General features: G+C 43.4%; 2 protein-coding genes across 2 annotated transcripts in view; one reads left to right on the forward strand and one right to left on the reverse strand.

The window, feature by feature from the left end:
- LOC122542775 (BTB/POZ domain-containing protein 7-like) overlaps positions 1-7,816 on the reverse strand; it is a 74,383-nt gene extending 66,567 nt beyond the window's left edge. The window contains exon 1 of the mRNA XM_043680808.2: positions 7,681-7,816. The gene's annotated coding sequence lies outside the window, so the exon portion shown is untranslated. The remainder of the gene's footprint in view (positions 1-7,680) is intronic.
- The window catches only part of LOC122542776 (proteasome subunit alpha type-6-like), a 102,661-nt gene continuing 84,988 nt past the window's right edge, over positions 7,816-25,488 (forward strand). Inside the window, exon 1 of the mRNA XM_087983932.1 lies at positions 7,816-7,948. The gene's annotated coding sequence lies outside the window, so the exon portion shown is untranslated. The remainder of the gene's footprint in view (positions 7,949-25,488) is intronic.

Genomic DNA, 25,488 nt, shown 5'->3' on the forward strand with positions numbered 1-25,488 from the left:
ACGTATGCCAATAACGTCTAACATTTGGAGCAAAAAAGAAGTACCTGCATTCTGTCAAATCCGTACTCCTCCTGTTATCATTAAGTAAGAGATAAAACAATAAAGGAATGGCTTCATCCATCGCTACAGCTGAGAAGCTGTATGAGATATATTAATCACAGAAAATTTCAAGATTCATTTACAATAGCAGCTCTTGACGCCAGTATTACAAAAGAGGGACAGAAACTTGAAACAGCAATAACGAATTATCCTTTTGATTTGAATATGTAAGTGTCTGCTTTAACATCTGGCTTGGCCTTGTGCCAACACAAGGTTATACTACATAATCAGTGTGCAATGAAAATGCAGTGCTCCACTTACTTGTTCCAAATTAATTACCACAACACAAAACAGAAAGCTCTCTGTAAATGTAAATCTATTATAAAAGCTTACATGGAGCACATGCTTCCTGTTGTCCTCATTTTCTGCTAGTAATTCTCCATTGTCCATTAGAATTTGCCATGTCATCTGTCACGATGTAGCTACAGGCACCAGCCTCTGAGTGGCTCTATAGGTAAATATGTGGTCTCTTGACCCTGTTCCATTACCACCTTGTACATTTTCAATTTATTAGAAACTTGAAGAAACATTCGTAAACAATTGACAAGTGTCATTTCAGTGCATAATATGACCTTTTGGTCCATCAAGTCTATATCAGCTCACTCAATCCAGTCAGTCCAATTTCTGTGCTGGAATAAGAAAACAGTGGCGTAAAACCTGGTGCCATTTCAAAGTGCCCAGTATCCAAAATCAAACAACATCAACACAATTCAATACTATACAATTTCAATAAAGGGAAACTAACTGCATGTAAAGCATTTGCAATGCTTCCACTTCAAACAATAAAAAAAAACCTAGAACTCTCATTTCTTCAAAACTAGAGCCCATGACACAAGAGGTTATCAAGCTGCATACAAGAGGTGCTGCGTTTAAAGGCCTTCTACTTGCAGAGGGAGAACTAAGTGAATTAACAGCACCTAGTAATCTTAAAATTTTTATTAACTGCAACATCAACTCAGAGAGGAGCAAATGAAAGCAAATCAGTGAGAGCACTACCCAATAATAAATCACTTTACATACCAACATTACCCTGGCAGATAGCCAGTCTGCTGTCACTGCCAGCTAACAAATACAATCCAAAACAGAAAAAAGTCATTTGCTCATATTCAACTACATACATCAGACACCGCGCGACTGTTACATTGGGTGCACACCCTATTCTTTAAAAAGTGAACTTGGAAAACAAAAACATTGAATGCTCTCAGATGGCTGTGTCAGAGTGTCCCCACTTTTAGCGGCAGACAAATCCTCACCTTCACTTCACCAGCTTCTGATAATGAACTTTGTGACATAGCTGATTTTGGGAAGGATAAAATTCATCATTAATTGTGTGAAGCAATTGAAACAAAATGCAAATCTATGCATTTCACTTTTAGTTGAACAGGGCACAGTGACTACACCAATCTATGAATCACAGGACCAACAACCTTTCAATGACAGCATCACTCCAGCCTGACAAAGATTTTAATCTGCGCAGCTGACAAATATTTACGGCAACAGCACACATGATTTAGAAGAGATAGTAGGGCACATTACCGAAAAGCATGAGAGATTCTACAGCAAGTAATAGGAAGCAATTTAATTTCAGGGCAATCGATAAATCCAGCTTCTCCTGTTTTATGATGTCATCTGTTTTGCAATATCATCTGAAACCCTTTGATTAAACTGCTGTCGTAGCACTGACTACTGACCATCTATAATGCTGTAGAAAGGGGGAGGGGGTCAGCAGTCTAGACAGTCTGGCTCAGCCATCGATCTTTCTGACATTTTGGATTCAAACCTGCAATTATGAAATTTTTATTTAAATAAAAACCAAGAACTTAAAGGTTGTAGTTTGTTTCTAGTACAAAGCACACTCTATCATTAAAGTTTGTCATGTAAAGAAGATGCTGTGTCTTATCCTGGTAACAATTCAAGCAGTGCCACTGTAGCCCCAGTAGAAAGTTGAAGGTTCAAGTTCCACTCTGTTGACACAAACATAAAATTCACTGAGTGAGGACTGTACTGCTGGAAATGTCATCTTTCAGATATGACTTAAACCAAAGCCCCATCTGTCATCAAAGCGGATAGACAAGATCCAATGGCGCTATTTCAAAGAAGATTGGGGAGTATTCTCCAGAGTTCTGGCTGACATATATCACTCAATCATCACTGAAATGAATATTAGGTCACTATCAGATGGCTGTCTGTGGGAGCTTACTTTGCACAAATTGACTGTTGTGGTTCCTAACTTAAGGGTTAACCACATATCCCTACCCACAAATTGTTTTGAGCCACCCAGGGATCTTTAAATACATTATCTAAGTACAGATTATTTAAAAATATATAACACATCTTAAAGGAAAAGTAATTCACTCTGCTTGTCTCTAGCCTTAGCAAAATGATAAACATGTGCCATTCACCATAATGAACCAGGGAAAGCAGCAACCCTGTAGACTGTATTGATAATGTTTACATTGCAGGCATAGTTGTATCCAATTGCATGCACAGCAGACACTTCATTGGAAAGTGAAGCATATTTTTGATTTGAATTGAAGTTACATTACAATAACTGGATGAGGCATGATACAACATCTATGACAACAATGCATATAAATACTCTCTTGAACTCAGCTTAATTCTGACTCTTGGCATGGCGTGGCCTCAGCATGGACTTCTGGTTTCACAGTGATTCCTTGAAGTGCAGCCCCACCATGGCTAAGCACTTAAGACTAATGTTTGTACTTCAGGTTTATGTAGAAAATAAAGCGATGAAGGCTTGCAATGTGTAACTTTTAACATTACTTCACATGTTTCTACATTATACTAGAATTAAGGCAATATTTAACTTTTAACTTTGGTCTTTCTTTTTACCTTGTTCTTAAGATTCTGCACCTACAATGATGCCTTGTATGGTGACATTATACACTTTTTGTTGTACCCCGTACTTTTGTACTTGAGTACACGTTACAATAAAATCAAAATCGATGGGATACAAGTCTCATCTGTTTGCAGCTTCAATGTGTCACGATTTGGAGGTTCTGGTGTTAGACTGGGGTGTACAAAGTTAAAAATCACAACACCAGGTAATAGTCCAACAAGTTTATTTGGAAGCTTGTGAATATATAATGTCATACCATTACTGCACAGCATCAAAGCTGTGTAACTTTATCATTCAATTTTTCCAACTTCCCAAAGACTTGCAAATTGAAAGCTGCTGTCACTTAGCCTTTATTTTGTAAGGATTCTCACTTCTTTTATTCAGGCTGCCATGCACTCTGAACCCTGGCCTTTCACATTGCATGTTAAATTTAACAAAAACTGATCGACCAGCTAAAATAGCAAAACATCAATCTATTTAAACAAAAACTTTAAAATTCTTTGCAGTTTTTCACTCCATGCTCCAGAAAAACAAGTCTTAATGTCACTAACTCTGCTGGTTGCTCCATAAATGAGCTTAGTCAGTCTCAAACCAGTTGATTACAACACAAATTGGCAGCCTGTTCTGTGACACTATGGCTGGTGTGGGAAACTTTACATTTGTACTGTAGCAGATGCGCCTCAAGATTAATGTTACAGCACAATTCTAAAGGAGAATGGTGGATACTTTACGCTTCATCTAACATTGATGCGCATAAACCTGACATGATGAAAAAAGTGCATTCCCCACAAGGGGAGGCAATGGCATTGTGGTATTATCGCTGGACTGTTAATTCAGAGACCCAGATAATGTTCTGGGGACCTGGATACAAATTCCGCCATGGCAGATGGTGAGATTTGAATTCAATAAAAGAAAAATCTGGAATTAAGAGTCTAACAATGACCATGAATCCATTGACGATTGTTGAAAAAACCCATCTGGTTTCCTTCCCTAAACGTCATTTCACTAATGTCCTTTAGGGAAGGAAACTGCCATCCACACTTGATCTGGATTACAGGTGACTCCAGACCCACAACAATGTGGTTGACTCTTAACTGCCCTCTGAGCAGTAAGTACTGCCTATCCTGCGATGCCCTCCTCCCATGACTGAATAAAGTAAAAAAAAACTGAAGTCCATGCAGGCAAGGTGGCAGGGGATGAGGCATGTACAGCCTAGAACAAGTGCAAGTAGTTCCTCCTTGACTTCATTCAAAATGCAAGACCCCTTAAGCTGTATCCCATCCCCCCCGCCCCCAAATTCTAGATTGACCCACATGGAGTAACATTCAGCATTCAACATCAAGCCTATTCAGAATTTTGTGTTCAATAAGTTCCTATTAATTCTTCTAAATTCAAATAAGAACAGGTCTAAATTGCTCAAACTTTATTCATCCCAGAAATCAGCCTAGTGCACCTACTCTGAGCAACTTCCAGCACAAGTATGTCCCTCTGATGTAAATTGTTTCTGTTTCAATTAAATCCTGCAACATGATATTCCTGAAAAGCTTCCAATTATTATTCCCAGTCGATCACAAGAGCGAAATATTGGTGGCGGCTGATGCTTATGGAGGTGGCAAATTGAATACAAACAAGTAGTATTAAAACGTACTGGTTCAGGAGTGATGCTCCCCCAGTTTATTGGCAAACTTACTTAGCAAACTAGTATCTAGACATTATGGGAAAACCATACTTAAGCCAAAATGATTTATCACTGTACCTCATCACATATTCAATTCATAACCTCAAATTGCTCCCATCGCTCCCAGTAATAATACATCTGTAAATAGCAATACTTTACAGCTAAAAGAATTATAGGAGGCGATCAAGCCTCTGGAGCCTACTTCACAATCCAGTTAATCATGGTTGTCTGAGTTCTGTAAGGGACAATTAGATCAAACTGCTCAAAACATTACAGGGTATTTATGGTGTAACTAGGGAATATCTATTGCTGCTGGTTCAACAGACTAGGACCAGGAGTATAGTTTTTAAAATACAGTCAGACTCTTCAGGAGTAAAATTAGGAAACACATCCATGCAAAAAGGTTTGGAACAGTATTCCATAGAAAGGGAGTTAGTGCTGAGTTTAAACTGGAGATTGAGATGTTTGCTATCCGGAGATATAGAGAAACATGGGGCAAAGGCTGGCAGATGGAGTTAGGTCACATACCAACTACGAAATGGCATTAACAGGCTCTGGGATTAAATGGACCACTCCTCCTAATCAAACTACTACAGCAAAGGAGGCAGCCATTTGGTCCATTATGTTCATGCCAGCTCCCTGTAGAGAAATCCAGCCAGTCCCATTTGCCTCGCAGTTCCCACAAACTGACAAGTTTATTTCCCTCAAATATTTATTCAAATTCCTTTTGAAATTGTTCATAGTCTCTGCTTCCACCCTCATTTCCTTGTGGGCAGCAACTCCATGTCTTTAGTACTCATTGTGTAAAAAAGTTCTTCCTCATTCCCCCAAATATCTCTTGCCCAAAACCTCAATACTACATCCCCTCATCTCTGTAACAAAACCAATGGGAAGAATTTCTCAATCTGCGTTATCCAATCGGTTACTAGATCTCCAGTCAACTTCCTTTCCTCCATGGAGGATGCACTCACTAAAAGCCTTCAGCCCAGGAACCATTCTGGTAAATGTCCACCCTACCTTCTTAATACAAACATTTGTGCAGACAAAATAATGGGAGGTGACTTACTGCAGTATGACTGCTATCCTTTAATATCCTTTGGTCTCAAAAAGGAAAAAGGAGCTCCAGATTTAATCAATTCAAACTCAGATGAATGATAATACTCAAGTCTTCCATTGTAATTCATTTTTGCACAGCTCCAAATATTCCCTATGGATACAACTCAAGATTGTGAGGATAAAATCTTTAAACTATACGCTTAGTTGGTTTCCCACACAGTTGTATAGGAACACAGAAAATTGTCAAATCACTTATGTTTGATTGAAAATGAGGCAGCAACATAATCATATCATGAGATGCATTTTGTTACAATTAAAGCGTCAAGAGTATATTTGTGTGTGTGTGTATGTATGGCGGAGGATTTCAGGCTCTTTTTACAGCATTTGATAGTGAAGTTTCATATTAATAACACTACAATAAAAATCAATTATTTTGCTCCGTTAGGGTAGGTATTCAGGACTTCAGATAATTAGGAATGAAGGTGTTTTATAGTCCCAACTCAGAACAAATAAAAATAATAATCCAATAAAGAAACTTGCAAATTCTACAAACATGTCTGAGCAAAGAGCATGGAACTGAGGCTAATTTAAAGAGCCAGTAGGGGCACAATGGGCCAAATGGCTTCCTTTGGCATGATATGAATGCACTGGGGATATTACCTTGTGTGTGCACAATTCTCTTTCTAAAGCTTCCACTACACTATCAAGCAACCCCCCCCCCCCCAGACAATAACATGCTGATAGCACCAATTCTGGCTTCTCTGTTTTTAAATCGCTTCATCAATGGTGGCTGAGCATTCAGCTGTAACAGCCCGAGTTCAGAACAGCTTCCTAAAAAACTGCTGTCTCTCTGCACTTTTCTAAGTTGTTCCTTAACACCCATCTCTAAATAAGTTTTTAGTGACCTACTTTAACACCTTCTGGTGTCAAACATAAGCCAGAAACCCTATTGCACGTTAGGTTGTATCATACTAAAAGGTGCTACATCGATGTCAGTGGTTCCAATTTTAATAAACTGTCACATCATGCCCCTCTCCTCTTTTGCAACCATCTTAAATCAGTAATAAGAACAATCAATCAATCAGCAGACTTAGCAGCATCAGTGGAAATAGAAAGAGAGAGAATCAGAATTAACATATGAGGGTGAGGTCCTTTTGTCACCTTCTATTGCTTTCAGTGGATCTTGCCAGACATGAACAATGTTGTAAGCATTTTCTGTTTTTAGTTCTGCAGTATTGCGTGAAATCCTTTTAAGTCCTTGCAGAGGACAGGACTGGACTGGTCCCAACTTTGACCATAATGATCCTCACCTGGTAGTAGGGGTTTGGAATGCAAGATGTGAAAAAAAACACAAGAAAGTTCAGTGAGTGAAGTACCATTTGATGGCAACCTTGAACCTATCTTGGGATTATGAGTGAATGTAAAACAGAAAGAAAAAAAGCACAAGAAAGTTCAAAGAGTGCAGTGCAGACCTTGAATCTATCTGGGAACTGAGTGAATGTAAAATGGGATGGGAAAGAAGCAAAAGAAAGTTGAGTGAGTGATGATAACCTTGAGGCGGGCTTGGAGCAGGCTGCCTGGTGTTTACATACAAACACATACCAGGGCTGGCAATCAAAAATGGGGTTCCGCCTCCACTTCACAGTTATTGGCTGACAGCCTGCCATCCACCCGCTCCCATTGGCCCGGACGCCTGTCAATCAGCAGCCTGGCTGCATTTCCGGCCCCAGGGACGGTGGGACGGCCTCCTTCTCTCTACCCCCCCCCCCCCCCTCCGTGAGTCCAGCTCCATATTCACAACTTTTCGCCGGCGGAACAAAAAACGAAAAAAAGAGACGAACATCCACCGGCACGGCTTGCGTCGGGGATATTGTAGGAGAAAAAAGGCGTTGAAACATCAGAAAACAAAACTCCAAACCGTCGGGACCCCTCGGTCTTCACACCTTCCGCCGCCATCGCCCCCCGGTTAATATTCTTTATGTTTTACCTGATTTTTAAACTCCAGCGTCGCTAGCTACCCTCTCCCCTGCCGCCGAATTCTTCAAGGAGGGGGAGGAGAAGGTTTTAATCGAAAAGATTTATTCCGAATCGCCTCAGCCACTCGCTCGCGCTCTCTGTCTGCGTCTCGCGACGACTGGCGCCTGGACAGGAAGTCAGCTCTGTGATGGACGTGAGCCCTCGACCAATTGGAAGGAAGGGGGCGGGCTCTCTAACCCCAGGACAGCTGACAACAACTACCTGCATTGCCATAGCTTGTAAGTGCATTTAGTGTCATAGATATGTGCAGTCATGAGAAGATCTTTGTCTGTTTATCCCTATCCTTTGCTCCCTCATGATTTTATAAACCTCTGTAAGGGTCCTCCCCTCAGCCTCTGACGCTCCAAGGAAAACAGCCCTAGCCTCTCCCTCTACCTCCAACCCTGGCGATACCCTTGTCAACCTTTTCTGATCCCTTTCAAGTTTCACAACATTCTTCCTATAGCAGGGAGAGCAAAATTGCACATAATAGTCCAAAAGTGAGGACTGCAGATGCTGGAGAATCAGGGTCTAAAAGTGAGGTGCTGGAAAAGTTCAATAGGTCAGGCAGCATCCGAGGAGCAGGAGAGTCAATGTTTCGGGCACATGCCCTTTCTCAGGAAGGATTTACACCCGAAACATCAACTGTCCTGCTCCTCAGATGCTGGCTGACCTGCTGTGCTTTTTCAGCGCCACACTCTTATTCCAAAAGTGGCCTAACCAATATCATAGAGAAGTACAGCACGGAAACAGACCCTTTGGTCCAACCAGATATCCTAAACTAATTTAGTCCCATTTGTCAGAACTTGAGCCGCATCCCTCTAAATCCTTCATAATCATTTAGGAGAAAGTGGGAGGATGTAGTTGAGAAACTTATCAGCCATGATTGAATGGTGGAGTAGACTCAGTGGACTGAACGGCCTAATTTCTGCTCCTGTGTCTATTGGTCTCCCCAGTTGCTTGGGGAGCAGTGAACTCCCGGAGGGGGAAGAGTGTTGTGACACGGTGGTAGTCGTATGGCATAGAAACAGGCCCTTCAGTTTACCATCACGACGCTGACCGACAACCATATTGCTGTGAGTGTGGAGTCACATACAGGCAGTTTCCTTCTCTAAAGGGCATTTGTGAACCAGCGAGGATTTTCCAAAAATCGACAATGGATTCATGGTCATCATTAGACGCTTTTTAAAACATTCAAATTTCACCATCTACCGTAGCAGGATTCAAACCCAGGTCCCCAGAACAGTACCTAGGTCTCTGGAATAACAGTCCAGCAATAATGCCACTAGGCCATTGCCTCCCCCTGTGAACATTAAATCGTGATGGAGAGAAGGTGGAGTCCTCCACCATTGTCACTTACAGTCCCAGAAAGCCTGCTGATTGATTGCAACCATCTTAAATCAGTAATAAGAACAAAGGAGGAGAGGGACATGATGTGACAGTTCATTAAAATTGGAACCACTTGCATTGATGTGGCACCTTTTAACATGATACAACCTAATGTGCAATAGGGTTTCTGGTTTACATTTGACACCAGAAGGTGTTAAAGCAGGTCACTAAAAGCTTACTTAGAGGTGTGTGTTAAGGAATAACTTAGAGTAGTGTAGAGAGACAGCAGTTTTTTGGGAAGCTGTTCTGGAGCTCAGGGTGTTACAGCTGAATGCTAAGCCACCATTGATGGAGCAATTAAAAGCAGAGAAGCCAGAATTGGTACTGTCTGGGGGGGTGTTGCTTGATAGTGTGGTGGAAGCTTTAGAAAGAGAAGTGTGCACACACTTGAGGTAAAATCCCCAGTGCATTCATATCATGCCAAAAGAGGCCATTTGGCCCATCGTGCCTCAACTGGCTCTTTAAATCAGCCTCAGTTCCATACTCTTTGCTCAGACATGTTTGTAGATGTCAGGGAACTATAGACTAGTGAGCTTGACATCAGTAGTGGGCAATTTGTTGGAGGGAATCCTGAGGAACAGCATTTACACGTGTTTGCAAAGGCAAGGCCTGATGTCAGCATGGCTTTGTGTGTGGGAAATCATGTCTCATGAACTTGATTGAGTTTTTTGAAGAAATAACAAAGAGGATTGATGAGAGCAGAGCAGTGGACGTAATGTATATTGACTTCAGTAAAGCATTCAACAGGGTTCCTCTTAGAACGCTGGTTAGCAAGATTAGATCTCATGGAATACAGGGAGGACTAGCCATTTGGATACAGAACTGTTTCGAAGGTAGAACACAGAGCATAGTGGTGGAGGGTTGCTTTTCAGACTGGAGGCCTGTGACCAGTGGAGTGCCACAAGTATTGGTGCTGGATCTACTACTTTTTGTCATTTTATATAAATGATTTGGATGTGAACATTGAGGTACAGTTAGTAAGTTTGCAGATTATACCAAAATTGGAGGTGTAGTGGGCAGCGAAGAAGATTACCTCAGAGTACAATGGGATCTTGATCAAAAGGGCCAATGGGCTAAGGAGTGACTGATGGAGTTTAATTTAGATAAACGTGAAGTGCTGCATTTTTGAAAAGTAAATCAGAGAAGGTCTTATACACTTAATGGGGAGTGATGCTGAACGAAGAGACCTTGGAGTGCAGGTTCATAGTTCCTTGAAAGGATAGTCACAGGTAGATAGGATAGTAAATAAGGCGTTTGGTATGCTTTCCTTTATTGGTCAGAGCATGGAGTATAGGAGTTGGGAGGTCATGTTGCAGCTGTACAGGACATTGGTTAGGCCATTTTTGGAATATTGCATGTAATTCTGGTCTCCATCCTATTGGAAGGATGCTGTGAAACCTGAAAGAGTTCAGAAAAGACTTACAAGGATGTTGGCAGTGTTGGAGAATTTGAGCTATAGGGCGAGAATGAATAGGCTGGGACTGTTTTCCCTACAGCAACAGAGGCTTAGGGGAGACCTTAGAGGTTTATAAAATCATGAGGGGCATGGATAGGGTAAATAGACAAGGTCTTTTCCCTGGGGCGGACAGTCCAGAACCAGAGGGCATAGGTTTAGGGTGAGATAGAAGAGACCTAAGGGGCAACCTTTTGACGCAGAATGTGGTACCTGTATGGAATGAGTGCCAGAGGAAGTGGTGGAGGCTGGTACAATTGCAACATTTAAAAGGCATCTGGATGGGTATATGAATAGGAAGGGTTTGGAGAGATATGGGCCGGGTGCTAGCAGGTGGGACTAGATTAGGTTACAATATCTGGATGGCATGGATAAGTTGGACCGAACGGTCTGTGTCTGTGCTGTATATCTCTATGACTCTACAAGTCAGTGTTCCAGGTGTAACCCTTCTTCAGGTTATACCTGCAACGTTGACTTCTCCACCTCCTGATGCTGCCTGGCTTGCTGTGTTCTTCCAGCTTCCTGCATTCTTCCAGCTTCCTGCTTGTCTACCTTGGATTCCAGCATCTGCAGATTTTTTTGTCTCTCTCTCTGAGTTTCTTCAGCACTTTGTTTTTATTCTACCTTAGTTACTTCTTATTTTCATTCTAATAATTGTCTAAAATTGTCAGAAATTATGGCTAATTGTTTCATTTGTATTGTCATCACAATTTGGCACCTTCTGACATGATGAGTTTTCAATAAATCAATTCTTAATGGACAGTTACAAAAGAGCTGAACTCCAGAGATGAGGTGAGAGTGACTTCCCCGACATCAAGGCTGCACTTGATTGAATGTTGCATCTAGGAACTCTAGCAAAGCTGGAGTCAATGAGACTCAGATGGAATCTTCTTCAGAAAGAAGATTCAAAACATCAATTTTATTTCTTTCTCCACAAATGCTGCTAGACCTGCTGAGTTTCTCCAGCATTTGTTTCAGATTTCGGGCATCCGCAGTGTTTTGCTTTTATTTTAACTCAACCTAAGATTTCCACTGTCTCTCCTAAGATGACTGGGCGTCAAATCCAGCTTGATAAGTCCATGATATCCAGTCTGGTAAAAATAAAGGTAAAGTCGTCATCGTCCCAGAGGACCAAAGGGCTGCTCTCTCACTCGGCATCAATCACTCACTAACAAGTAGGAAATTCCATGTCAGTGGTCCTGGGATCTAATGGGTCCTTGTGTGGTTGATGAGCTCAATCCTCGAGCCACATTTCCAACCACCCATTTGGCAGGCGTTTCCAGGAGGTGGAATTAGTCCTTGGCCTCCAGATTGCTAATGGATGTTCTCAAAGAATTATGTCCCTTCGTGCAAGAGATTCCTCCAAGCTGGAATGTGGGTTTTAGAATCCCTACAGTGTGAAAACAGGCCCTTTGGTCCAAGTCCACATTGACCCTCCAAAGAGTAACCTACCCAGATCCATTCCCCTACATCTACCCCGGACTAATACATCTAACCTACACATCCTGAACACTAATCTGCACATCTTTAGATTGTAGGAGGAAACCAGAGGAAACCCATGCAGACACGGGGAGAATATGCAAACCCCACACAGACAGGTGCCCAAGGTGAGAATTGAACCCAGGTCCCTGGCACTGTGAGGCAACAGTGCTAACTACTGAGCCACCGTGCTGCCCCAAGCATTGACATCTATGTTGCATTTCTTGAGGGAAGCCTTCAGTGAGTCTTTGAAATGTGAACATAGGAGGCATGGTTAGTTGGTTTGCAGATGATACCAAAATTGGTGATGTAGTGAACAGCGAAGAAGATTACCTCAGAGTACAAAGGGGACCTTGATCAGATGAGCGAATGGGCCAAGGAGTGGCAGATGGAGTTTAATCTAGATAAATGTGAGGTTCTGCATTTTGGTAAGGCCAATCAGGGCAGGGATTATATACTTAATAATAAAGTCCTGAGGACTGTTGCTGAACAAAGAGATGTTAGGTGCAGTTCATAGTTCCCTGAAAGTGGAGTTGCAGGTAGAAAGGATAGTGAAGAAGGTGTTTGGTATGTTTGACTTTATTGATCAATGCATTGAGAGGTCATGTTGCAGCTGTACAGGACATTGGTTATGTCACTTTTGGAATACTGCATTCAATTCTGGTCTCCCTGCTATAGAAAGAATGTTGTGAAACTTGAAATGGTTCAAAAAGATCTGTAAGGATGTTGCCAGGACTGGAGGATTGAGCTGTAGGGAGAGGCTGAATAGACGGGGGCTGTTTTCCCTGGAGCATCGAAAGTTGAGCGGTGACCTTATAGAGCTTTAAAAAATCCTGAGGAGCATGGACAGAGTGAATAGTCAAGGTCTACTCCCTAATGTCAGGGAGTCCAAAAACTAGTGGGCATGGGTCTAAAGTGAGAGGGGAAAGATTTAAAAGGGATCTAAGAGACAACTTTTTCACAAATAGGATGGTGCCTGTACGGAATGAGCTGCCATAGGAAGTGGTGGAGGCTCGTACATAACAACATTTAAAATGGTTACATGAATAGGAAGGGTTTACATGACAAATAGAATGAGATGAATTTATGATACCTGGACGAAAGGTCTGTTTCCGTGCTGTACATCTCTATGACTCCTAATGCTTTCTTTGTCCTCATCTCATTCAAGTGCCTTGCAATGGACTGCCAACTTGCTACCGTGGAGTGGCTTACGTGACTTGCTGAGCCCAAGAGTGATACCAGCAGGAGTTCTCAACTCCTGTCAGGACCACCCATGACAGGAAGGTCTCTCATTAGTGGGAAATGCCTGGTGGTGAGTTGAAATTGAGGGCAGAAGTTGAGAAGGTTGTCAGGCTAGTTACCTCAGCCAGTGTGGGAAATTGAACCCATGGTGTTGCTGAATTGCAACTTAGTCATCCGGGCAACTGAGCCAATTGCCATCGGCCTCCAATCTGTAAAACAATCCCCCACCACTACGCTCTGTGTTCTACCTTGGAGCCAGTTCTGTATCCAAATGGCTAGTTCTCCCTGTATTCCAGATCCAAGATCTATTCTTGCTAACCAGTGCCCTATGAGATACCTTGTTGAACGCCTTACTGAAGTCAATATACATTATGTCCACCGCTCTGCCCTCATCAATCCTTTTTGTTACTTCAAAAAAACTCAATCAAGTTCATGAGACATGATTTCCCACGCACAAAGCCATGCTAACATCAGTCCTTGCCTTTGCTGTAAATGCTGTCCCTCAGGATTCTCTCCAACAGCCTGCCCACTACTGATGTCAGGCTCACTGGTTTATAGTTCCCTGGCTTGTCTTTACCACCTTTCTTAAGTTGTGGCACCATGTTAGCCAATTTCCAGTCTTCTGGTACCTCACCTGTGATTATCGATGATACAAATCTCAGCAAGGGGCCCAGCAATCACTTCCCTAGCTTCCCACAGAGTTCTAGAGTACATGGGTGGCATGGTGGCTCAGTGGTTAGCACTGCTGCCTCACAGCACCAGGGACCTGAGTTCGATTCCACCCTCTGGCGACTGTCTGCGTGAAGTTTGGGCATTCTCCCTGTGTCTGTGTGGGTTTCCTATGCGTGCTCTGGTTTCCTCCCACAGTCCAAAGATGTGCAGGTTAGGTGAGTTGGCTATGCTAAAATGTCCATAGCGTTCAGATTAGTGAAGTTTAGGTGTGTTAGTTGCGGGTAAATATAGAATGGGGGAATGGTTCTGGGTGGGTTCATCTTTGGAGTATTGATGTGGGCTTGTTGGGCCGAAGGGCCTGTTTCCACACTGTAGGGAATCTGTAATACCTGATCAGGTCCTGGAGATTTATCCACTTTTATGTGTTTCAAGACATCCAGCACCACCTCCTCTGTAATATGCACATTTTTCAAGGTGCCACCATCTATTTCCCCACGTTTTATATCTTCCATGTCCTTTTCCACGCTGATTCTTCACCTCCTGGAGAAACTCAGAGGTCACGCTGCATCTGTGGAGAGAGAAACAAAATAATTGTTTGAAATCAAATATGACTTCTTCAGAACCCAAAGTTTAGAGTTGGTGGAAGATCAATTCATACATTCAAGAGTGGTTGGGTGATTATCTGGATGGGAAGATGTTAAGATAATGGGGAAGGAAAGTGTCACGATAGTGGGAGAGAAGGCATGAGTGTGACACCAGGGGTGCTGGCACGTACGCTGAATAGGCAAAAGTGAGGACTGCAGATGCTGGAGATTAGAGCCGAGAGAGTGTGGTACTGGAAAAGCACAGCCAGTCAGGCAGCATCCGAGGAGCAGGAGAGTCGACGTTTTGGGCAAAAGCCCTTCATCAGGATGCTGTTATGCTGAATGTCCTACAGTGAAAGATGCTACATAAATGCATGTATTTGTTTTTTCTTTGTTTGAAGCAACACCAAATAGCCTTTTCAAAACAAAATTGCAATGGTGGGGGGGGAAATCTGCACATTTGTTTTAGTTCTTTCCTCCACCAATACTGCCATCTGGTGGACTCATGGGGAACAAGTCAATATCGCCAGAGGCAACCTGAAGCATTTATCCTGCCCAATTATATACTATAGTGAAACGCACTCGAGAGTCCAATTCCCCCCTAACATGCTGGGAAGAGAAACTGTAATACTCCTATTGTTTCAAATCCATCCTGTTATCTTGGACAGCCTGTCGCTTGATGAGGTATCAAAGTTTGATTATTAGACCTCAGCTCATCGGAATGTCTACTAGGCAGTTTTTAAAAAATTGACTCCAAGGATTAAAAAGGAGAGATTAAAGAAAACAAGGGTTGTATTTCTTGGATTTGGGAAGGATGGGGGCAATTTTATCAAGGTACCCCAGATACTAAGGGGAAATGATATAGAGAAAGATATAGAGAAGGTATTTTCACTGCTTGGAGAATGTCTCGCTCTCTGGCACTCTCTTGAGATGGGGCTATAAGATGAAAGAGCTGAAGTAGGCCATTCAGTCCATCAATTCTGCTCTGCCATTCAGTGTGATCTGATCATCTTAAGCTCCACTTTCTTGCCTTTTCCTCATTCCCTTACTGATTAAAAATCTTGATTTGGAGATGCAGGTGTTGGACTGGGGTGTACAAAGTTAAAAATCACACAACACCAGTTATAGTCCAACAGGTTTAATTGGAAGCACTAGCTTTTTGGAGTACACAACCACCTGATGAAGGAGCAGCGCACCGAAAGCTAGTACTTCCAAATAAACCTGTTGGACTATAACTGGTGTTGTGTGATTTTTAACTTTGATTAAAAATCTGTCATTCTCAGCCTGGATGTACTTAACAACTCATCCTCTACAACTGTCTGCAGGAAGCAGTTCCACAGATTCACTACCCTCTGAGAGAAAAAACAATCCTCTTCTCTGACTTTACTGGCTGACCCCTAACTCTGGTACAAGACTCTCATACAAGGGGAAGCAAACTTTCTGCATCTACTCTGTCAAACCCTCTAAGAATCTTCGCGGGTCTGAACAGTTCTGAAGAAAGGTCACTGGACCCAAAACATTAACTCTGCTCTCTTTCCACAGAGGGAGAAAGTGAGGACTGCAGATGCTGGAGACCAGAGTTGAAAAGTGTGGTGCTGGAAAAGCACAGCAGGCCAGGCAGCATCCGAGGAGCAGCAGAATGATGCCCGAAAAGTCAATTCTCCTGCTCCTTAAATGCTGCCTGGCCTGCTGCGCTTTTCCAGCTCCACACTTTTCAACTCTCTTTCCACAGATGCTGCCAGGCCTGCTGAGATTCTCCAGCAATTTCTGCTTTTGTTTCAGATTTCTGGTATCTGCAATATTTGTTTTATTTAAAACTCTAAGAATTTTGTATCTATCAATAAATACGTTTGTCATGGAGCCCAAGGTAAGAATGTGGACAGTTTTAACATGGTTCCTTTGAGTAGTGGAGTTGAGAAGTCATGTTAGGGTTGTACAGGAGATTGGTGAGGCCTCTTCTGCAATACTGTGACCTGTTCTGGTTGCCCAGTTATAGGAAGGATATTATTAAATTGGAGAGCATTCAAAGGAGATTTACCAGGATGTTGAGTTATAAAGAAAGGCTGGTTGGGCTGGAACATTTTTCACTGGAGCATAGGAGGTTGAGAGGCAACTTTATAGAACACTCACAAATACACCCCCTCACAGATATATGACACTCTACACTCACATACACACACATATACACTCTCTCTCACACTCACAACCCCCCAACCCAGACAGACATGTGCGACACACACACACACACAGACCCACATGCACACATATATGTTTGTGGGGTGAATTTGTACTTGCAGAGTTACATTGTACTTTGCTGAAAAACTGCATGAATTTATGTAAGACTCTGTTATCTCACTTTTTACATTAGAATCAGTCTAAACGTTATGGCACAGATAGAGAACACAGGGTGCTAACACCTTCAACCTATTGTCTAGCTAACACCAATTGTTACAGTTAACCTGAGAACGCAACTTTTTAAAAAAAAAGTTTTGTGATTTACATGAAAGAAGTGAAACTATCATGGTATTCGAACAGATGAAAGACTCCACAAATTATCAAGGTATTTTTCAATGTATAATTTCAGTTACATCACACTGTAAACTTTTGCTATAAATTCTGTGTTTTACAATTGTGTCCTCCACAACCACCTGGCAAAGGAGCAGTGCTCCGAAAGCTAGTGCTTCCAATTAAACCTGTTGAACTATAACCTGGTGTTGTGTGATTTTTAACTTTATAGAAGTTTATAAAATCAGTAGGGTATAGATACGATTAATAGTAGGTGCCTTTTTTCTAGGATGAGGGACTTCAAGACCGAGGGCACATTTTGAAGATGAAAGAAGAGACTTAAAACAGACATGAGGGACAAATCTTTTACAAGAGGTTGTTTCACATGTGGGAACGAACTTCCAGAGGAAGTGATGGGTACGGGTACAGTTACAAAATTTAAAAGACATTTGGATAAGTACCGTATATACTTGTGTAAAAGCCGATCTCATATAAAAGTTGACTCCTTACTTTTGGCCAAACAATCTTGTATTTTCCATGTATCTCATGTAAAAGTCAACCCTACTATATCACATTATAAATCTCTTACAAAGGAAACTGTATGTTCTCATTAACTCACTTAAACGAAATCACATTTATTCATTCATGACTCTACTTAGCCCACTTGGTTTACTACAGCACATGTTGATTCATTCATTCATTCAGACCGGAACTCAATCTATCGATACTTATTGCACTTTGTTCACTATACATCCAAAAGTTAACATCTTTAAAAAGATTGCTCACTGAGCTGGAAGGTTTGCTTTCAGACGTTTCGTCACCATACTAGGTAACATCAACAGCGAGCCTCCGGTGAAGCACTGGTGTTAGTGATCCGTTTTCTATTTATGCGTGTCTCTGTTTGGTTTGTCCTAGGATGGCTGTGAGAAAAAAAAAACAGTGACACACATGAGAATTCCTAGAAGCATAGCATTCCAGCCAGAACTCTATCAACTAACACATTGACTTGGAGGACCCTATTTACCATCCTCTAAGGAAATGACATCGCCACAGGAAATGGCGTCACCAACCCAAGGAAACTTAAACACATAAATAGAAAGCGGGTCACTAACACCAGTGCTTCACCGGAGGTTCATTGATAATGTTACCTAGTATGGTGATGAAACATCTGAAAACAAACCTTCCAGCTCAGCGAGCAAACTTGCATCCAGAACCTCAACCTGAGCTACAAATACTCTCAAAACTCACTAGTTAATCACTTTAATTGTGCCATTATATCTGAATAAAAGTAAGATATATTAGCTACATACATTTAATTCTTTAACAAATTTGTTAATGTTGCTAAGGTTCACAACATGTGAGAGTAAATGGGAGGGAAATGGAAGAATTTAGCAGGAAAGTACAAGAGGCTTACACATTCAGAATTTAATAACTGTTTCATTTTAAGTGTGTCATTATACCAGGTCATGACGATGTTGAACAGTACGATTTTGCAGGATTTCAATGAATCTTTGACATGTTAAATTTTTGTACCGGTATGTATAAATATAATTTCCTACCAGTAATTCATTCTTGTTCCTCTTGCTTTTACCGTAATTCATTGTGTATTTCTTCTTTACCCAGGATTAGTTGTGCGATCAAATCGACTTCTAGTAATAATGTGGTATTTCGAACTGCAGCACGAATTTCAAAACTAGTACCCGTGTCTTAGTCCACCATATAAATTGAACCTTTAAAAATAGTCTAAAAAATTTGACTTTTACATGAGTATATATGGTACATGAATAGGAAAAGTTTGGAGGGATACAGGCCAGGCAGGTGGGACTAGTTTAATTTGGGATTATGGTCAGCATGGACTGGTTGGGCCAAAGGGTCTGTCTGTGCTGTATGATTCTATGGAGAGGCTGTAGTTGTGAAGTTACTGCATGGTTCTGGCTGTCCAGGAAACTTCCCTGCTGTTACCATTTGCATTGGTGCACCGGAAGAATTTGCAGGTTGATCATCAACTGTTTGGCTGCATCATGGCACAGACCTTCCATGGCCATCCAGCCCTGCAGTGAACTAAAGACAAACTACAGAGAAACTCAGCAGGTCAGGCAGCATGTGTGGAGAGAAAAATAGCATTAACATTTCAAGTCCAGTATGACTCTTCTTCAGAAGTTGGAGTTTGATACACAGGCTTAATTCACTTGTGCCACAAGGATCATTGGAGAGTCTAGGATTAGGGGCCATTGTCTAAACATTAGAGCCAGAGCTTTTGGAAGTAAGAATCTTCTGCACTCAACAGATGACAGAATTTTGTAATTGTCTTTTCCAAATTAGAACCATGCTAGAACAATTGTTAATTTAAAACTTGATGTTGATAGATTTTTTTGTTAACTGTAAGTATTAAAAGGGTATAATGTTGCAAGAGGGTGGGTCAGAAATTAGCCATCACTTATTGAATGGCAGGTACAAATGGCTGGATGATTCCTCCTATTTACACTTCTATTTGATTCTGTGGGTTGGAGAGTGGATGGTGATGATGGATTACCACTCATAATCATTGGCGGTCCCTCACTGACGAGGATAACTCTTTTCCACTCTCAGGGTGAGTCTGTAGGTAGTTGTACAGACCAATGCGGCTACCATAGCCCTGTTATACTTGGGAGAAAACAGTGAAAGTAGGCCACTGCTACATCAATGCCTACCCACGCTTCCTCCAAGCTTCTGCTTTTTCCCAATGGCAATCCATAGACTCATAGAGATGTACAACACGGAAGCAAATCCTTAGGTGCAACTCATCCATACCGACCAGATATCCCAACCTAATCTAGTCCCATTTGCCAGCACCCGGCCCATATCCCTCTAAACCCTTCCTATTCATATACCCATTCAGATGCCTTTTAAAGTTGCAATTGTACCAGCCTCCACCACTGTGTGAAAAAGTTGCCCCGTAGGTCCCTTTTATATTTTCCCCTTTCACCCTAAACCAATGTCATCTATTTCTGGACTCCACCACCCCTATGGAACCTGTCCATCCTCTCATGATTTTATAAATCTCTATAAGGTCACCCCTCAGCCTCCGACACTCCAAGGAAAACAGGCCCAGCCTATTCAAACTCTCCCTATAGCTCAAATCCTCCAACCCTGGCAACATCCTTGTAAATCTTTTCTGAACCCGTTCAAGTTTCACAACATCCTTCCGATAGGAAGGAGACCAGAATTGCACGCAATATTCCAAAAGTGGCCTAATCAATGCCCTGTACAGCCGCAACATGACCTTCCAACTCCTATACTCAATACTCTGACCAATAAAGGAAAGAATACCAAACGCCTTATTCACTATCCTATCTACCTGCAACTCTACTTTCAGGGAGCTATGAACCTTGTCTCCAACACTCCCCAGGACCTTACCATTAAATGTATAGGTCCTGCTGTGATTTGCTTTCCCAAAATACAGCACCTCACATTTATCTAAATTAAACTTCATCTGTCACTCCGCCCATTGGCCCATCTGATCAAGATCCAGTTGTACTCTGAAGTAACCTTCTTCACTGTCCCACCACACCTCCAATTTTGCTGTCATTTGCAAACTGACTAAGTATACCTCCTATGTTCACATCCAAATCATTTATATAAATGACCAAAAGTAGTGGATCCTTCCTTGACGTGTTTGACGTCTTCCCTGATGCCATAAACGAGTAAGGAGATGCTATAGTTAGACATGTAACCCGCTCTCACCCAAACCTTCCGCAAGCTTTTATTAGCATCCACAGTCCTCACCTTTTTGGGACAGCAATGTTGAAAATTATCCCAGCCTCCACACAGATGTAGCTGGTCTGGTATTGGTAGGTGTGCCAAAACTGCAGCTGCACTAAATCATCCTGCCCACCAGGTGTCACTAACTGCTGCCCAGATTTGAGTCTCCTGCTCCAGAGAAGGGGAAATTCCACAGTGCAGGACATTCCTGGTTCTTGCTGCCATAATCTTAATTATTTTTATCACATGATCTGCCAAAGACCAGAAAGACAAATTGCAAAGACAGCGTCATTTATGTTTCTGTACATTGATCCTTGAAGGTAGTAAGACAAAATCAGAGAATGGTTAGCACAGCGCTGGGGGATCTTGGGTTGCATTGAGTACAAAAGCAGGGAAGCGATGTAGAAACGTTATCATATTCCAGCTTCAACCATATTGTGTCAACTTCTGGTCATTGCACATTAGGAGGGATATGAGGGTTCTCTAGAGTGTATGGAGGGTGATCTACCGCAATTGTCCCAGGGATGAGGAATTTAGCTACCATGCTGGGTTGGAGAAGCTGTGGTCATTTGATTAAGAGGATCTGTAACAGAGGTGTACAAATGATTTGGAGATGCCGTTGTTGGACTGGGGTGTACAAAGTAAAAAAATCACACAACACCAGGTTACAGTCCTACAGGTTTATTTGGAAGCACTAGCTTTCAAAGCGCTGCTCCTTCATCAGAGGTGTACAAGATTGTGATAGATTCACATAAGGCAGTGAAAGATAGTTCCAATCACAGATTGTCCAAGGATCCACTTCGGAGTTGGAACGAGTTGGACTGAAGGGTCTGTTTCCATGTTCTATGACTGTGGATGTAATGTTTTGGGAAAGGGTTCCAGGATGGAAATGGTAGGAAGAACTTTCTTTACACAGTGAGTTGTCATGACCTGGAACAAGCTGCCTGTGAGGGACTAAAAATAAAATTGGACAGGTTATGGAGAAAATGAACCTCACAGGGTGATGAGGATGGAGCAGGGAAATGGGACTGAATGGATTGTTCTACAGAGAACCATCAAATGGCCTCTGTAATTCAACTATGAGACTTTCTGTCGAGCGTAAGGTGCTGGAAAAGCACAGCAGGTCAGGCAGCACCCGAGAAGCAGGAGAGTCAATGTTTTTCCTTCATCAGGAATGAGGATGTGAGCCGAGGGTGTGGTGAGATAAATGGGAGAGGGGTGGGGCTGGGGGGAAGGTAACTGAGAGTGTGATAGGTAGATGGGGGTGGGGGTAATGGTGATAGGTCAGAGGGGAGGCTGGAGCGGATAGGTGGGAAGGAAGATGGACAGGTAGGACAGGTCATGAGGGCGGTGCCAAGTTGGAAGGTTGAATCTGCATTAAGGTGGGAGGAGGGGGAAATGAAGAAACTGGTGAGATCCACATTGATGCCATGGGGTTGGAGGGTGCCAAGGCATTCTTCCTCCAGGCATCAGGTGGTTAGGGAGTGGCAATGGAGGAGGCCCAGGACCTGCATGTCCTTGGCGGAGTGGGATGGGAAGTTGAAGTTTCGGCCATGGGGCAGTGGGGTTGATTGGTGCGGGTGTCCCGGAGATGTTCTCTGAAGCGCTCTGCGAGTAGGCGTACTGTCTCCCAATGTAGAGGAGACCGTATTGGGAGCAACAGATACAGTAAAGGACATGTGTGGAAATGCAGGTGAAACTTTGATGGATGTGGGGCCTTGGACGGAGGTGAGGGGGGAGGTCTGGGCATAGGTTTTGCAATTCCTGCGGTGGCAGGGGGAGGTGCCGGGAGGAGAGGGTGGATTGGTGGGGGGGGATGGGGGGTGGACCTGACGAAGGAGTCTCGGAGGGAACGGTCTTTACAGAAAGCAGATGGGGTAAGGAGGCAAATGTATCAGTGGTGGTGGGTCCGTTCGTAGGTGGCGGAAATGGTGGAGGATGATGCGAGGTAAATGGAGGTTGGTGGGGTGGAAGGTGAGGATTGGAGCTTTCTGTCCTTGTTATGGTTGAAGGGATGGTGTTCGAGGGCAGAGATGTGGGAAGTGGATGAGATGCGCTGGAGGCCATCACCAACCACGTGGGAGGGGAAATTGCAATCTTTCAAGGTCGGAGTGGAATGTGTTGGCGAAGTTGATGCATTCCACCCTGACCTTAAATTTACCTGGACCATCTCTGACACCTCCCTCCCCTTCCTGGACCTCTCCATCTCCATCAGTGACGACCGACTTGACACTGACATTTTCTACAAACCCACCGACTCCCACAGCTACCTGGATTACACCTCTTCCCACCCTACCTCTTGCAAAAATGCCATCCCGTATTCCCAATTCCTTCGCCTCCGCCGTATCTGCTCCCAGGAGGAGCAATTCCACCATAGAACACACCAGATGGCCTCCTTCTTTAGAGACCGCAATTTCCCTTCCCACGTGGTTAAAGATGCCCTCCAACGCATCTCGTCCACATCCCGCACCTCCGTCCTCAGACCCCACCCCTCCAACCGTAACAAGGACAGAACGCCCCTGGTGCTCATCTTCCACCCTACCAACCTTCACATAAAGCAAATCATCCACCGACATTTCCGCCACCTCCAAACAGACCCCACCACCAGGGATATATTTCCCTCCCCACCCCTCTCCTCCTTCCGCAAAGACCGTTCCCTCCGTGACTACCTGGTCAGGTCCACGCCCCCCTACGACCCACCCTCCCATCCTGGCACTTTCCCCTGCCACCGCAGGAACTGTAAAACCTGTGCCCACACCTCCTCCCTCACCTCCATCCAAGGCCCTAAAGGAGCCTTCCACATCCATCAAAGTTTTACCTGCACATCCACCAATATAATTTATTGTATCCGTTGCTCCCGATGCGGTCTCCTCTACATTGGGGAGACTGGGCGCCTCCTTGCAGAGCGCTTTAGGGAACATCTCCGAGACACCCGCACCAATCAACCAAACCGCGCCGTGGCTCAACATTTCAACTCCCCCTCCCACTCTGCCGAGGACATGGAGGTGCTGGGCCTCCTCCACCGCCGCTCCCTCACCACCAGACGCATGGAAGAAGAACGCCTCATCTTCCGCCTCGGAACACTTCAACCCCAGGGCATCAATGTGGATTTCAACAGCTTCCTCATTTCCCCTTCCCCCACCTCATCCTAGTTTCTAACCTCCAGCAACACGATCCCCTTGACTTGTCCGGACTTGTCCGACCTGCCCAGCTCCTTTTCCACCTATCCACTCCACCCTCTCCTCCCTGACCTATCACCTTCATCTGCTCCCCCACTGACCTATTGTACTCTATGCTACTCTATCCCCACCTCCACCGTCCTCTAGCTTATCTCTCCACGCTTCAGACTCTCTGCCTTTATTCCTGATGAAGGGCTTTTGCCCGAAACGTCGATTTTGCCTGTCCTCGGATGCTGCCTGAATTGCTGTGCTCTTCCAGCACCACTGATCCAGAATCTGGTTTCCAGCATCTGCAGTCATTGTTTTTACTTACGAAGTTGATGAACTGTTCAACCTCCTTGTGGGAGCATGACGTGGCATCAATGCAGTCCTCAGTGTAGTGGAAGAAAAGGTGGGGAATGGTGCCAGAGTAACTACGGAAGATGGACTGTTCCACGTAATCGACAAAGAGTGGCATATAGGGACTGGATTTTCATGGTGAAGATGAGGCCTCATCCAGTCCCTATACACCTCCATCCGCCTTGACCAGGGCCTCTCAGCTACCTTCCTCTCAGCCCCACCCCCCTCCCATTTATCTTACCACTCCCTCGGCTCACAGCCTCATTCCTGAAACGTTGACTCTCCTGCTCCTCGGATCCTGCCTGACCTGCTGTGCTTTTCCAGCACCACACTCTCGACTCTAATCTCCAGCATCTGCAGTCCTCACTTGCACCTATGAGACTTTCTGTCTCCATTTGGCAATTGATTCCATCCCCCTTCCCCATTCAGTGCCAACTGTGACTCAGCAGATAGCACACGTGCCTCTGAGTCAAGAGATCATGAGTTTGATTCCACTCCAGCAACCTGAGCTCATTATCTGGGATAGCACAGGCAGAGCAATGCTGTGGTCAGATATATAGCCTTTCCAATGAAACCTCCTACAGTTTCACATGGTACTGTTTGAAGAAGAACAGGAGAATTTCCATTGAAGTTCTGGTCAATATGTATTCCTAATGAAGGGCTTATGCCTGAAACGTTGATTCTCCTGCTCCTCAGAGGCTGACTGACCTGCTGTGCTTTTCCAGTGCCACACTTTTCGACTCAATATTTATCCCTCAATCAATCTAAGTGATCTGAGCATCAACACATTGTTGCCTATGAGACCTTGTTGTGCATTGTGTCTAGGTTTCTTTACACTAGGCCAGTGACTACATTTCAAGGAAGTATGTCATTGACTGTAAAGCTGAGGTGTTGACAAGTAGTTGTGTCTAACAGCATCACTCATTCTGAAAAGGTGCCTCTGACGCAGTGCCTTGCAGTGGTATCTGCATGATTTACAGTAAACCCTAATGAAGAGGTATATATTTATGTGCACTTTCTCTGGTTATTTTTGCCTTCTGCCCGGTTTCAGATAGGGAAGCAGAATTTAGTGCCATTGCGCAACAGAGTTAATGCATGACTGACACTGTCAGTGTGTAACAATTTGATAATGAGTCACCCCAGCCATAGGTGAAAGTTTTGTTACTAAAATGAATATCCCTGCACATGACCCTGAG

Source organism: Chiloscyllium plagiosum, unplaced genomic scaffold, assembly GCF_037043375.1.
Source record: "Chiloscyllium plagiosum isolate Xiang-an unplaced genomic scaffold, Cpla_swu_hap1 HiC_scaffold_47, whole genome shotgun sequence".
In the NCBI taxonomy this organism is placed as follows: domain Eukaryota; kingdom Metazoa; phylum Chordata; class Chondrichthyes; order Orectolobiformes; family Hemiscylliidae; genus Chiloscyllium; species Chiloscyllium plagiosum.